Source organism: Pseudophryne corroboree, unplaced genomic scaffold, assembly GCF_028390025.1.
Source record: "Pseudophryne corroboree isolate aPseCor3 unplaced genomic scaffold, aPseCor3.hap2 scaffold_1150, whole genome shotgun sequence".
Taxonomy (NCBI): domain Eukaryota; kingdom Metazoa; phylum Chordata; class Amphibia; order Anura; family Myobatrachidae; genus Pseudophryne; species Pseudophryne corroboree.
This window is the reverse complement of record NW_026967775.1, coordinates 70,627-82,994: the sequence shown is the minus strand read 5'-3', so window position 1 is coordinate 82,994 and position 12,368 is coordinate 70,627. Positions and strand designations below refer to the sequence as shown.

Sequence of the window (12,368 nt, the reverse complement as noted above, 5' to 3'; positions counted from 1 at the left end):
GTTCAAGGCAGCCAGGGAACCTTCCATTGCAGAATGAATGTCCCACTGCTTAAGTGATGAAGTGCAAGTGCATAGCATTGTGTCAATGTGATAAGCACGGAGCCAGCAGGGACAGACGGGACGGGCGGCAGACGTCTGGTGGGTGTGGTTGTCGGAGGCGGACCAAATGCAAATGATTGTGCATCAGCCAGCCAGTCAGTCAGTCAAGCAGCCAGCAAGACAGGAGAGGAGAGAAAACTCACGATGCAGGAGTGAGTGATGGAATGTGGTTGCGCGCGCGCCTGGGTGACTGCCTGCTTGTCAGTCCGGACTTCTCCTTCCTTCTCCCTCTTCTTTGCTGGGATCGCCGCCGCCAACCAAAGTCAAGTCAATCTGCAGATAGTATAGCGTAAGCGTGCGTGGGGGAGGGTGATTCTCCATGATGGATTGTAGATCCTGTTTCGGTTGCGCCGGTCCCTCAGCCCACATTCGGGTTATCGCTTCTCGGCCTTTTGACCCGGTATTGCAGTACCTCCGGGACCGGTGCACCTTTCCTAATCTGTATTCCAAAAATAGATGAATGATGACTTCTCAGCTTATTCCCCAGGATTTGCAATGTTTTTTTGCCTGCTGCATTGATAAACTCTTGGATTTTGTAAGCATGCTTTTTATACTGTGTCAAAATTGTATTCAATCTTTGCTGTCTATTAAAATGTTACAATGGATGAATAAAAGCACGTGTGAACTACTGTGTGGAGTCTTATTTATCGTCTACTTCTTGTCTCCATTGAATTCCCTCCTTCTGCACAAGACAAATTGAAACAGTTGATCAGCATTTGGATGTGAGGCCTACGTAGGCCTAATTCTTGAATGCAAACTAAGTACGAACGAAGAAGCATTACCACTTCGAAATGAATTCCTACATTTTTAACTTACTATCATGATCATCCTTTCGGCTGGTCTTTTCGACCTGGTCATGTTTGGAACTAATTTTTATTTTAGTGGCGGTGGTGTCCACGCTGGTTGCAGGAGGTGTGGATAGTTGCTGTTACAGGCACTAAAGGCACAAGCTCTGCAGTATGTGTATATGCTGCATCCATCTCCTGGTGTGTGTCTCCCTCAAGTGGATGTCAGTTAGCAAGCCAAGCAAATGCAGTCCGTACAGCCAAGCACATTGTGACATCACGTGTGTCGCATAATGATGACATCACATGTGTCGCATCATGATGACATCATAGAGTGTGCATCATGATGACATCACAGAGCCCTCACACTGTAGTGAAAAATTGAAATCTGCCAGGATGAACGGGTTGGTTGAAACAATCCAGATTTTAGAGACAGGAGGTTCAAGGCAGCCAGGGAACCTTCCATTGCAGAATGAATGTCCCACTGCTTAAGTGATGAAGTGCAAGTGCATAGCATTGTGTCAATGTGATAAGCACGGAGCCAGCAGGGACAGACGGGACGGGCGGCAGACGTCTGGTGGGTGTGGTTGTCGGAGGCGGACCAAATGCAAATGATTGTGCATCAGCCAGCCAGTCAGTCAGTCAAGCAGCCAGCAAGACAGGAGAGGAGAGAAAACTCACGATGCAGGAGTGAGTGATGGAATGTGGTTGCGCGCGCGCCTGGGTGACTGCCTGCTTGTCAGTCCGGACTTCTCCTTCCTTCTCCCTCTTCTTTGCTGGGATCGCCGCCGCCAACCAAAGTCAAGTCAATCTGCAGATAGTATAGCGTAAGCGTGCGTGGGGGAGGGTGATTCTCCATGATGGATTGTAGATCCTGTTTCGGTTGCGCCGGTCCCTCAGCCCACATTCGGGTTATCGCTTCTCGGCCTTTTGGCTAAGATCAAGTGTAGTATCTGTTCTTATCAGTTCACGCTGACTGACGGTGCTACCTTGTTTCTTGGACCGACAATTGTCCTTCTCAGGGCTAAGCTGCACCCGGGCCGAGAAGCCAGAAAAATCGAAAGCCGAGACTGCGAGGAGAAGGAGAAGATCGCTTGAAGAGGGTGAAGATTTGCATCGCTCCCCAGCTACAGCAGAGGGTTAGACTTGTTTGCTCTGCCCTCTGGAGAAGACACCCCCCCTCCGCCAGCAAGACTGCGTGGAGAAAAGGGACTTCGCCGGAGAAGCTCTGCAGCGCCCCCTACCTGCACTGGAGGGTTAGACTTGCTGGCTCTGCCCTCTGAAGCGACCGACCGCCTCTCCTCCTCTCGACGACAGCGCTGATCCTCCGCCCCGCCTTCTACGCCAAAGGACCCGTGAGTATGGCCACCGCTGCCCCAGCCGCCGCTGTTCCAGCCCCCGCTGCTCCAGCCCCAGCTGCTCCAGCCTCTGCCTCCACTCCGGCCACCCTCGCCAAGAAGAGCCAGGCCAAGACGGCGAAAAAAACCGCCAAAGCCCCCACCGGATCGGCCGCACCCAGCGCCACAACCCCTGCAGCAACACCGCCAGCGGCACCCACCCAGGCGAGCACCAAAGACAAACCGTCCCTGGAGCCCTGGATGAGATTCACCGTGGTGATGAAGTTGAAGGAGGTGGATGGACGGATGCCGGACATGACAGTGGAGACCTTTGGGAAGAAGATGATCCTGGACCAGGGCTTCTCGACCGCTGAAACCCTCAGCATCCAGAATTACCTGAAGGGGATCTTCTACGTCACCTTCGCCTCCCTTGCCATCTGCAAGAGGTACTGGGAGGCAGTGAAATCGGCGAGACCCGAATCCCCTTTCTCCCGCTTTGTGGGCAATTGCCCTATTCAAAGAGAGGAAAGGCGGGTGACGGTTTCAATGAGGAACCCACACACGCCCATCAAGGACATTGTCACCTTCCTCAGCCGGTTCTGTACCGTCAAGAAGGACCCCACAAGGGTTCTGGATGGGAACAGCTTCTGGACTGGAAAGTGGGCTGTGATCGTCGTCCTGCAAAAGGACACCTCGTGCCCAGAAGGAGTCAAGCACCTCCCACAGTGCTTCTCCCTGGGGGGATCTCAAGGACTTCTCCACTACGCCGACCAGCCACGCAACTGCAGGAAGTGCGGCGGGACGGGCCACGTGATGAAGGACTGCAAGGTCCCGGCATGCAAGAATTGCCACATGGCCAGCCATGAGACCAAAGACTGCCCCACGAGGAAAACCTGCAACCTGTGCGGCAAAGTGGACCACGTCTACAGGGACTGCCCGAGTAGGTCGAGAACCTACTCAGCTGTGGTGACCGGACGTGCCAACCCTGCCCTCAAGCTGCTGCCCTCTGCTACGCAGAAGGAAAAGAAACCGCAGGAGGGTAAGAAACCTGTCAAACCCACCCCCCTCCCATCCTCCCTCACCACCTCCCTACCCATCTCCACCAGCCCACCCCCTGCGACAGTGACTCCCATCCCTACCACTGTCGCAACCCTCCCTGACCCCTCCTCCGACTCTCCTACCCAGCCCATTGTCTCTCCCAACCCAGCCACCCCTGCCCCACCTGACCTTTCTTCCCAGGAAGATTTCCCCGCCCTCCCCTCCCCTCTTACTCCAACTGCAGGTGCCGAGAAGACACGGAACTGCAAGAGGAAGGAGCTCGACAGCCCGTCTGCGGACTCCGAATCCTCTAAGAAACTGGCGGTCGAGCTGACCCCACTGGAAGAAGAAATGGAGGAGCTGGCGGAGGCATTCAGCAGGGAGGAGGAGGAGGAGCTGGATGCCAACGCCGACGCCTTACTCGACCGGATACTGGGAGACTGCTCGCCGCTACCCGAGCAAGGGAACCTGGCATCCGATGCCGAGGAAGCCCCGCCCGACGGAGTGGTAACGTAAATGTAGAACTGTTGCCTAACCTCTCTTTTTTCCCCAACTAATGGCGTCATTTTCAATTTTCACCATTAATGTGAGGAGTATTAAGGATAAGCTTAGAAGACAGTCTGTGTTTACTTTCCTAGATAGTCAGAAATGTGATGTGTACATGTTGCAGGAATGCTCTCTTCCTTTCTCCAGGTCCTACAAACATCTGGGCAGGCAGTGGTCTCACGGCGCCTCCTATTGGTCCGGTGGGGGTGAGTGTAAGTCTGCAGGGGTCGCCATTCTTATCAGGGGGAGCCTCTTCACGCTAGATTCTGTTCAGGAGCTCGTCTGCGGCAGATTGCTGATCGTAGACGGCTCCTGGGCAGGTGAGCCTATCAGGCTTATCTGCGTGTACGCCCCCCCTTTCAAGAATGAGCGCTTGGAGCTTTTCCAGACCCTGCGACCGCAGCTCGCAACCACTAGGGCGGTAGTGATGGCAGGAGACTTCAACTGCACCATGGAGGAGGATGGACGCAGCACCAGCAACTCTACCAAGCTTGATGTGACGTCTAAACTGCTCATAGAAATGGTGACCGAAGCATCACTGCGGGACGCTATGGGCTCCATGGGGTCCGGCTCCGTGAATTTTACATGGAGCCGCCCCGATGGCTCTGTGCGTTCCCGCATTGACTTTGTGTTTACCTCTAGAGCAGTGAAGCAGACGAGGCATTCTATGGTCCCCTGCTTCTTCTCAGACCACAGGGCCATTCTCTTCCAAGGAGTCCTGGGCAGCGGTTTTTCACCTGGCCCAGGCTCCTGGAAGTTGAATTGCGCCCTACTGGAAAGAGAGGAGGTGCTGGCGGAGCTGAAGGATGCCTACATCACATGGAAAAATGACAAATGTTATTTTGAATGTATGAGCGACTGGTGGGAATATGCTAAGGCTAACATTCGCAGTTTCTTTCAGGTTAAAGGGAGACAACAGGCGTGCGACCGAAAGAGGAACTTCAAGAGACTGCAGAGAAATTTGCAGTCCCTGCTGGACCTCCAACGGTGCGGCTGGGACGTGAGAGACGAGCTGGATGAGACCAAAGAGGGCCTGAAAGGGCACTTTGAGGAGGAATCCAGACGTATCGTCTTCCGTTCCAAGGTGGAGAACCTTGAGAAGGACGAGAAGTCAAATTCTTTCTTTTTCAGGAAACTCCACTCTGGCCACACGCCCCTGACTGAGCTGCGAGATGAGACCGGCATCCCCAGACAGGGGAAGGAGGGCGTGATGAAAGTCGTCCGCGACTATTACAGCGACCTCTACTCCCCTAAGACTACAGACAGCGAGGAGGCTGATAAGTTCCTGTCAGGTATCACTAACACAATTGATCCTGCAGGTAAAGCCGCCCTGGATGCTCCCTTGGCGTTGGAGGAGTTGCACTCTGCCGCCAGATCCTTTAGGCAGGGCAGGACCCCGGGCAGTGATGGTCTCCCAGCAGAGCTCTATGTAGCGCTGTGGGACCTCATTGGACCGGACCTGCTCGAGCTGTACGGGGAGATGGTGGTGGAGGGCAAAATGCCCCCATCGCTGAGGGAGGGAATGATCACGATCTTGTATAAGCGTAAGGGGGAGAGATGTGAGCTGAAAAATTGGAGGCCCATCTCTCTCTTAAACGTGGACTACAAGATCCTCGCCAAGGTGCTCGCCAACAGGCTGAAGGCTGTCATCGGACAGATCATTCACCCGGACCAGACCTGCGCCATTCCTGGTCGCAGGATTGCAGACAGCCTCGCCCTCCTCAGAGACACGGTCCATTACATCAAGGATCGGAACGTTCACGCGGCCCTGGTCAGTCTTGACCAGGAGAAGGCCTTCGATCGTGTCTCACATGAGCTGATGGGCAGGGTTCTGCATAAATTTGGCCTCGGTAAAATGTTTTGTACGTATGTTAACCTGATGTACCTTGATATCCACAGCTCGGTGCTGGTGAACGGCTGGAAGACTGACCCCTTTTCCATCTTGTCCGGGGTCAGACAAGGCTGCCCTCTTTCACCTCTTCTTTTTGTTTGTGTTATAGAGCTTATGGCTGTATGCATCAGACGGAACCCAGAGATCAGAGGGATCGCCGCACCGGGTCGTGACCGACGAGAGGCCAAGTGTTCGCTGTACATGGATGACGTCACTGTCTTCTGCGCAGACCAGCGTTCGGTGACAGCACTCGTCCAGACCTGCGAGAACTTCGGCCGAGCCTCAGGGGCTAAAGTCAACTGCGGGAAGTCAGAGGCTATGCTCTTCGGAAAGTGGCACCTGTCATCCTCTGCACCATTTCCTTTCACCATCAAGCCCGACTTCATCAAGATCCTGGGAGTCTGGTTCGGCGGTGAGGGTGCAGCCCTGAGATGTTGGGAAGAGAGACTGGCGACTGTTCGACAAAAGATTGGATTGTGGAGCCTCAGAGAACTTACCATCGAGGGGAAATCACTTGTGCTGCGCAACGAGATTCTTCCCGTTCTGCAGTACACCGCGCAGGCCTGGCCACCACTGGCAACCGTCTGCAGGGCCACCACAAGGGCAGTGTTTCACTTCATCTGGGGCTCCAAGATGGACAGAGTAAAGCGGTCAGTTATGTACAAGGAGCCCCTCAAGGGTGGAAAGGGTATTCCGGATATCCCAACCATGCTTCGAGCCTTCTTCGTGTGTAACTGCATCCGAAGGACAATGTACGAGAACTTGAACGATTCGGCAGGAAACTCTATGTCCCGTTTCTTCCTCCTGCCTCTTTGGAGGAATCTCGGCTGGGACAAATGGGACAGCTCCATCCCTTACAACTGGAACACCCCGTGGTTCTACCTGGACGTGTCCAAGTTCGTGAGGGAACACCAACTGGAGGGAGTTAAACCTGACTTATGGAAACCGAAGACCATCTACAAGCTCATCAGAGCTAAAGACGATTTGGAGCCGATTCCGGGGCTCCCTTCAGCGACTGCCAAACAGGTCTGGGAGAATGTGGCCTCTAAAAGGCTCACAAACAGACACAAAGACCTGTCGTGGATGGCCATCCAGGGGGGCCTGCCCCTCCGGTCATTCATGCACTCCCGGAACCTGTGCAGGTACAGACATTGCCCCAGGTGCATCATACACGAGGAAACATCTATGCACCTGTTTTGGGACTGTGCCTGGGCCCAGTTGTTGTTGGACGCCCTGGAAAACGAACTGAAAAACTCTGTGCCAAGGAACTGTCTCACGTACCATTCGGTACTCTACGGACTATTCCCTGGCACCCACACCGTTGGGGCGATCCAGGAAGCCTGGCGCCTTATGAACAGTGTTAAGGACGCTTCGTGGCTTGCCAGGAACCGCCTCATTCTGAGGAGGGAGAGGATGTCTATCCAGGACTGTTGCAGGCTGGTTCACAGCTTGCTCAGAGACTATTCCACCATGGACAGCCCTGAGGAAGAAGAGGACTAAAACCCCCCTTTTTCTGCCCCTCTCCCCTTGTCCGAACCGAAGATGAGACTTTGGGACCGTGGCCCCTGCCCCCTCACTCACAATGTCTGTTGTTTTATTGATGTCTTCTATTTATTGCCCTCCCCCTTATATGTGTCTGTCTTTTCAATAAAGCTTCGGGCCTGTGATTCACCCTCCCTCACCCCCCTACCCTCCACACCCATAGCCTTAATTACTGTTGTGTTATTGTATCGTCTAATTGCATAGTGCAGCCTGAGAACTACGGTGTAGGCTACAGGCCCGCGCCGTAGTTCTTCGACTGCACTATACAGTCTGCATCTGTGCTGTGTTTTGGCCTGTGCTGCGACACGGCACTTATGTTTGTCAATGTTACCGTCTGTTTTTTGCAACTTTATACCAATAAAGACGCTTTTTCAATCAAAAATCTGTTCTTATCAGTTTAATATCTGATACGCCCCCTATCTGGGGGCCATATATTAAATGGATTTTTAGAACAGGGAGATGGAAGAAGAGCTTGCTCTGTCCACTCCACGCATTGACCCGGTATTGCAGTACCTCCGGGACCGGTGCACCTTTCCTAATCTGTATTCCAAAAATAGATGAATGATGACTTCTCAGCTTATTCCCCAGGATTTGCAATGTTTTTTTGCCTGCTGCATTGATAAACTCTTGGATTTTGTAAGCATGCTTTTTATACTGTGTCAAAATTGTATTCAATCTTTGCTGTCTATTAAAATGTTACAATGGATGAATAAAAGCACGTGTGAACTACTGTGTGGAGTCTTATTTATCGTCTACTTCTTGTCTCCATTGAATTCCCTCCTTCTGCACAAGACAAATTGAAACAGTTGATCAGCATTTGGATGTGAGGCCTACGTAGGCCTAATTCTTGAATGCAAACTAAGTACGAACGAAGAAGCATTACCACTTCGAAATGAATTCCTACATTTTTAACTTACTATCATGATCATCCTTTCGGCTGGTCTTTTCGACCTGGTCATGTTTGGAACTAATTTTTATTTTAGTGGCGGTGGTGTCCACGCTGGTTGCAGGAGGTGTGGATAGTTGCTGTTACAGGCACTAAAGGCACAAGCTCTGCAGTATGTGTATATGCTGCATCCATCTCCTGGTGTGTGTCTCCCTCAAGTGGATGTCAGTTAGCAAGCCAAGCAAATGCAGTCCGTACAGCCAAGCACATTGTGACATCACGTGTGTCGCATAATGATGACATCACATGTGTCGCATCATGATGACATCATAGAGTGTGCATCATGATGACATCACAGAGCCCTCACACTGTAGTGAAAAATTGAAATCTGCCAGGATGAACGGGTTGGTTGAAACAATCCAGATTTTAGAGACAGGAGGTTCAAGGCAGCCAGGGAACCTTCCATTGCAGAATGAATGTCCCACTGCTTAAGTGATGAAGTGCAAGTGCATAGCATTGTGTCAATGTGATAAGCACGGAGCCAGCAGGGACAGACGGGACGGGCGGCAGACGTCTGGTGGGTGTGGTTGTCGGAGGCGGACCAAATGCAAATGATTGTGCATCAGCCAGCCAGTCAGTCAGTCAAGCAGCCAGCAAGACAGGAGAGGAGAGAAAACTCACGATGCAGGAGTGAGTGATGGAATGTGGTTGCGCGCGCGCCTGGGTGACTGCCTGCTTGTCAGTCCGGACTTCTCCTTCCTTCTCCCTCTTCTTTGCTGGGATCGCCGCCGCCAACCAAAGTCAAGTCAATCTGCAGATAGTATAGCGTAAGCGTGCGTGGGGGAGGGTGATTCTCCATGATGGATTGTAGATCCTGTTTCGGTTGCGCCGGTCCCTCAGCCCACATTCGGGTTATCGCTTCTCGGCCTTTTGGCTAAGATCAGGTGCACTTGTGGGCCTGATCTGGCCTATAGGATTCAGGGTTTCCCTTTTGGGGACTCTGGGAGCTTGAGAGAAGTGGATCACAACTCGCTGGAGTCTCTGCGGCTGCCAGGATGACAAGTGCAAAAAACACGTTCAGGATCCAGCTGGATAGGACAGTGGGAGGACAGCACCGCACATTAATGCACGTTTGGCATAAAATCATGGTACCTTTGGCAAAAGTGGAAAAAGACGACATATACTGCATACAGGAGTTTGCCAACGCGGGGACTTTCGACATCACCTTCCATTTTCCGGAGACCTGCATCAACGCATATGAGAGGGTAAGAGCCCATATTAATGAGCCCCTCCTCCAGGGGTGGACTTTGCTGCCCTTATTCATGGGAGCAGAACGGCCCCTGACAGTACATATGTACGACCCCTTTGTAGAACCGGACCAAATAAGGGCATTCCTGACCAGATACTGCTCGTCTGTCCGCGGCGGTATGCGCCTACAGAACTATGTGGGCATTTTCAATGGAAAAACGCGGTTCTGGGTGCGGCTGCGCCTGGACCCTGGGGGGATCGGGGGTGTTATGCACCCACCCGCAAATTTTTCGATTGGCGGTGCAAGGGGTTTTTTATTTTACCCAGACCAGCCTCTATATTGTAGAAACTGTTTTTCCTTTGGACACACAAAGGAGGCTTGTATGAAAGGAAAATGCTGCCGTAATTGTGGAATGGGAGACCACGAAGCTGCGCAATGTCCCCAAAAAAAAAAGTGCGATCTGTGTGGGAGTCAAGACCACTTAATGAGAACCTGCACGAGGCTTATAGATACCCCGCCATCTGCAGCAAGTGTGCTTGGCAAATTAAATGCCCCCAAGGTGGCCCCTGTGTCATCAGAAGTGTGTGCGAGTGATTCACTGGTGCAAGTATCGGAAACTGCCAGCACCCCGGCCGGGGTGTCTGATCCTGCTTCTACTGTTATGCCTGACGAGACTCCCCTTGTAACAGCCCCTCCTGAGGTGTCTGGCGCCGTGGCGCCAATTCTACAGGCTGAGGGGGAGCCCCCCCTGATGGTGACAGAGCGCTGGGTGAGACGTGACCCTGCTGCAGCGGCTCCGGCTGTGATCGCTGCTGCTGCTGCGGCCGCCGGGGGTAGCGCTCAGGAGATCGAGGATGCGCTTAGCCCCGCCCCCCCGCGGCTCAGCGGCTCAGCTGTCATTGATGAATTCCTCTCACAGCCGCCGGATAGCTCCGCTGCGAGTAGCGCAGCGGAGGACAGAAGGAGAGAGTGGCTGCAGTCCTCGGATGCGGACTCTGAAGATTCAGATGCCTCAGTGGAGTGGGATACAGTATCAGGGGGGGGAGGAAGCCCAACAGTGTCCAGAGCAGCGTCCGTGGTGGAGGAGGATTTTACAGTAGTAAAAAACAAGAGAAGTGCTTCTGCTGCAGGCTCTGCAAAACGGCAGAGGCTGACAGGTACTCACAACATTCCTACCAGTAATCGTTATGATGGATTGTCTGTGGAGGAGGGGGAGGAGGGGGGGATGGAAGTGTCTGCTTCTGTGGAGACTGTGGGGGAGGAGGCTGATTCCATGGCTTCTAGTGCCCCTACATATATATCTGATGTGCCTGCACCTATTGCTGGAGAGGGGCAGGGGGGCTCCCCTGTTACCTCATACCTGGCAGAGGAGGCTGTTCAGTCGTTCATGGAGACCTGCACTGGGACCTGAAGCCGTGACGTCATATATCTTGCTGTAAAATGTTTTACCCCCTTTAATTGTATCTCATGCTGGCTAAGTCCTTCTCTATAGTGTCCCTGAATGTTCGGGGACTTAAATCCAAGGCCAGACGCATTGCTATATTAAATGAGCTACACTGTAATGGGGGTGATTTGTTCTGCTTGCAGGAATGTGGTATTGCTGAGGCTCCTGCAGCTGCTGACTGGCCTCATGGAGTATCTGTGTGGTCAGGCTCACGGCTGAATAAGAATGATGGAGTGGGTGTTTTAGCGAGGGGACGGGATTTTTCTTTTATTTCATATACTATTATTGTTCCGGGTAGATGCCTTTTGGTACATATTAGTTATAAGGGTTTTGAATTTCGTTTATTCAACGTTTATGCGCCGGCTGATAAAGCCGAGCGGATACAGTTATTGGAAAAGGTAACTTATTTTTTGCCGGGTCGATTGCCTGTGATGATGGTTGGGGATTTTAATTGTATTATGGATGTGAAGGATAGGAGGAGTGCGGGTGTGAGTCGTGTGGATGTGACAGGGAATATGTTAAAGAGGTTGATTGCGGATTTTAGTTTGGTGGATGTGGCGCGTGTGAGTAGTGCGAATGATCCAAAACCTACTTATAAAGCAGATAGAGGTATGATTGTGTCAAGGTTGGATTATGTGTTTTTAGGTAAGAGTGTGCGTTACGTGTCTTTTGATCAGCGGTGTGTGGTGTATTCGGATCATGAATGTTTGGTGTGTAAGATCGAGTGTGGGAGTGATGTGAAGTATGGAAGGGGCGTGTGGAAGCTGAATGTTCGGTTGCTGGAGGATGAGTATGTGCGCAAATGTTTTCGTGTGCGATATGGTCAGTGGCGTGAGCGTAAAAAGGATTTTGCGAATGTTCTTGAATGGTGGGTATGGGTGAAACGTATGATTGGTGGGTTTTTTCGGAAAATTGGATGTACTGTGGCGCGGAAGAAACGTCTGCAGTATGATTGGGCCCTGAAGCGGTTGGATTTTTTGTATGCTATGAGAGAGTTGGGTGAGGATGTGTCTGAGGATATTAGGAGCGTGCGGCGTGAGGTGGATGACTGTTTGTATGAGAAAGGGCGTAGCTTGATTTTTAGGTCAAAAGTTGAACATTTGGAGAAAGATGAAACGTGTAGTAGATTTTTCTTTAAGAAAGTGTGTGGGGCGGCTAGGGATATGGATGTGCTGTTGGATGATAGTGGTGTGGATGTTCGTGATAGTAATGGGATTATGTTTGAAGTTGAACGTTTTTATAAGAAATTATATGAGTGGAAGAATATGGATGTGGATATGGCTGATGAGGCTCTGAGTGCAATAACGGAGACAGTGGATGCGAGTGAGTGTGACATGTTAATGACCACGGTGACGGAATGTGAGGTTGAGTCGGTTTTGAAAAGCATGCGTAAGAATAAGTCGCCTGGATGTGATGGGTTGCCGATCGAGTTCTATGTGTGTATGTGGGATGTGATTAAAGCTGATTTTGTGGAGGTTTTGAGTTATATTTTTGATTCTGGTGGTATGATTGATGAGATGAAAGAGGGTGTGGTTGTGTTGATATACAAGA

General features: G+C 51.8%; 1 non-coding gene and 1 pseudogene across 1 annotated transcript; both read left to right on the top strand.

Annotated features, from left to right (window-relative positions):
- Positions 1–1,798: 1,798 nt before the first annotated feature.
- LOC134990185 (U2 spliceosomal RNA) lies at positions 1,799–1,903 on the top strand (annotated as a pseudogene).
- A 5,686-nt stretch (positions 1,904–7,589) lies between these two features.
- LOC134990167 (U2 spliceosomal RNA) lies at positions 7,590–7,773 on the top strand. Its single transcript, XR_010195060.1, has one exon. It is a non-coding gene; the product is annotated as a U2 spliceosomal RNA (small nuclear RNA).
- Positions 7,774–12,368: the final 4,595 nt, after the last annotated feature.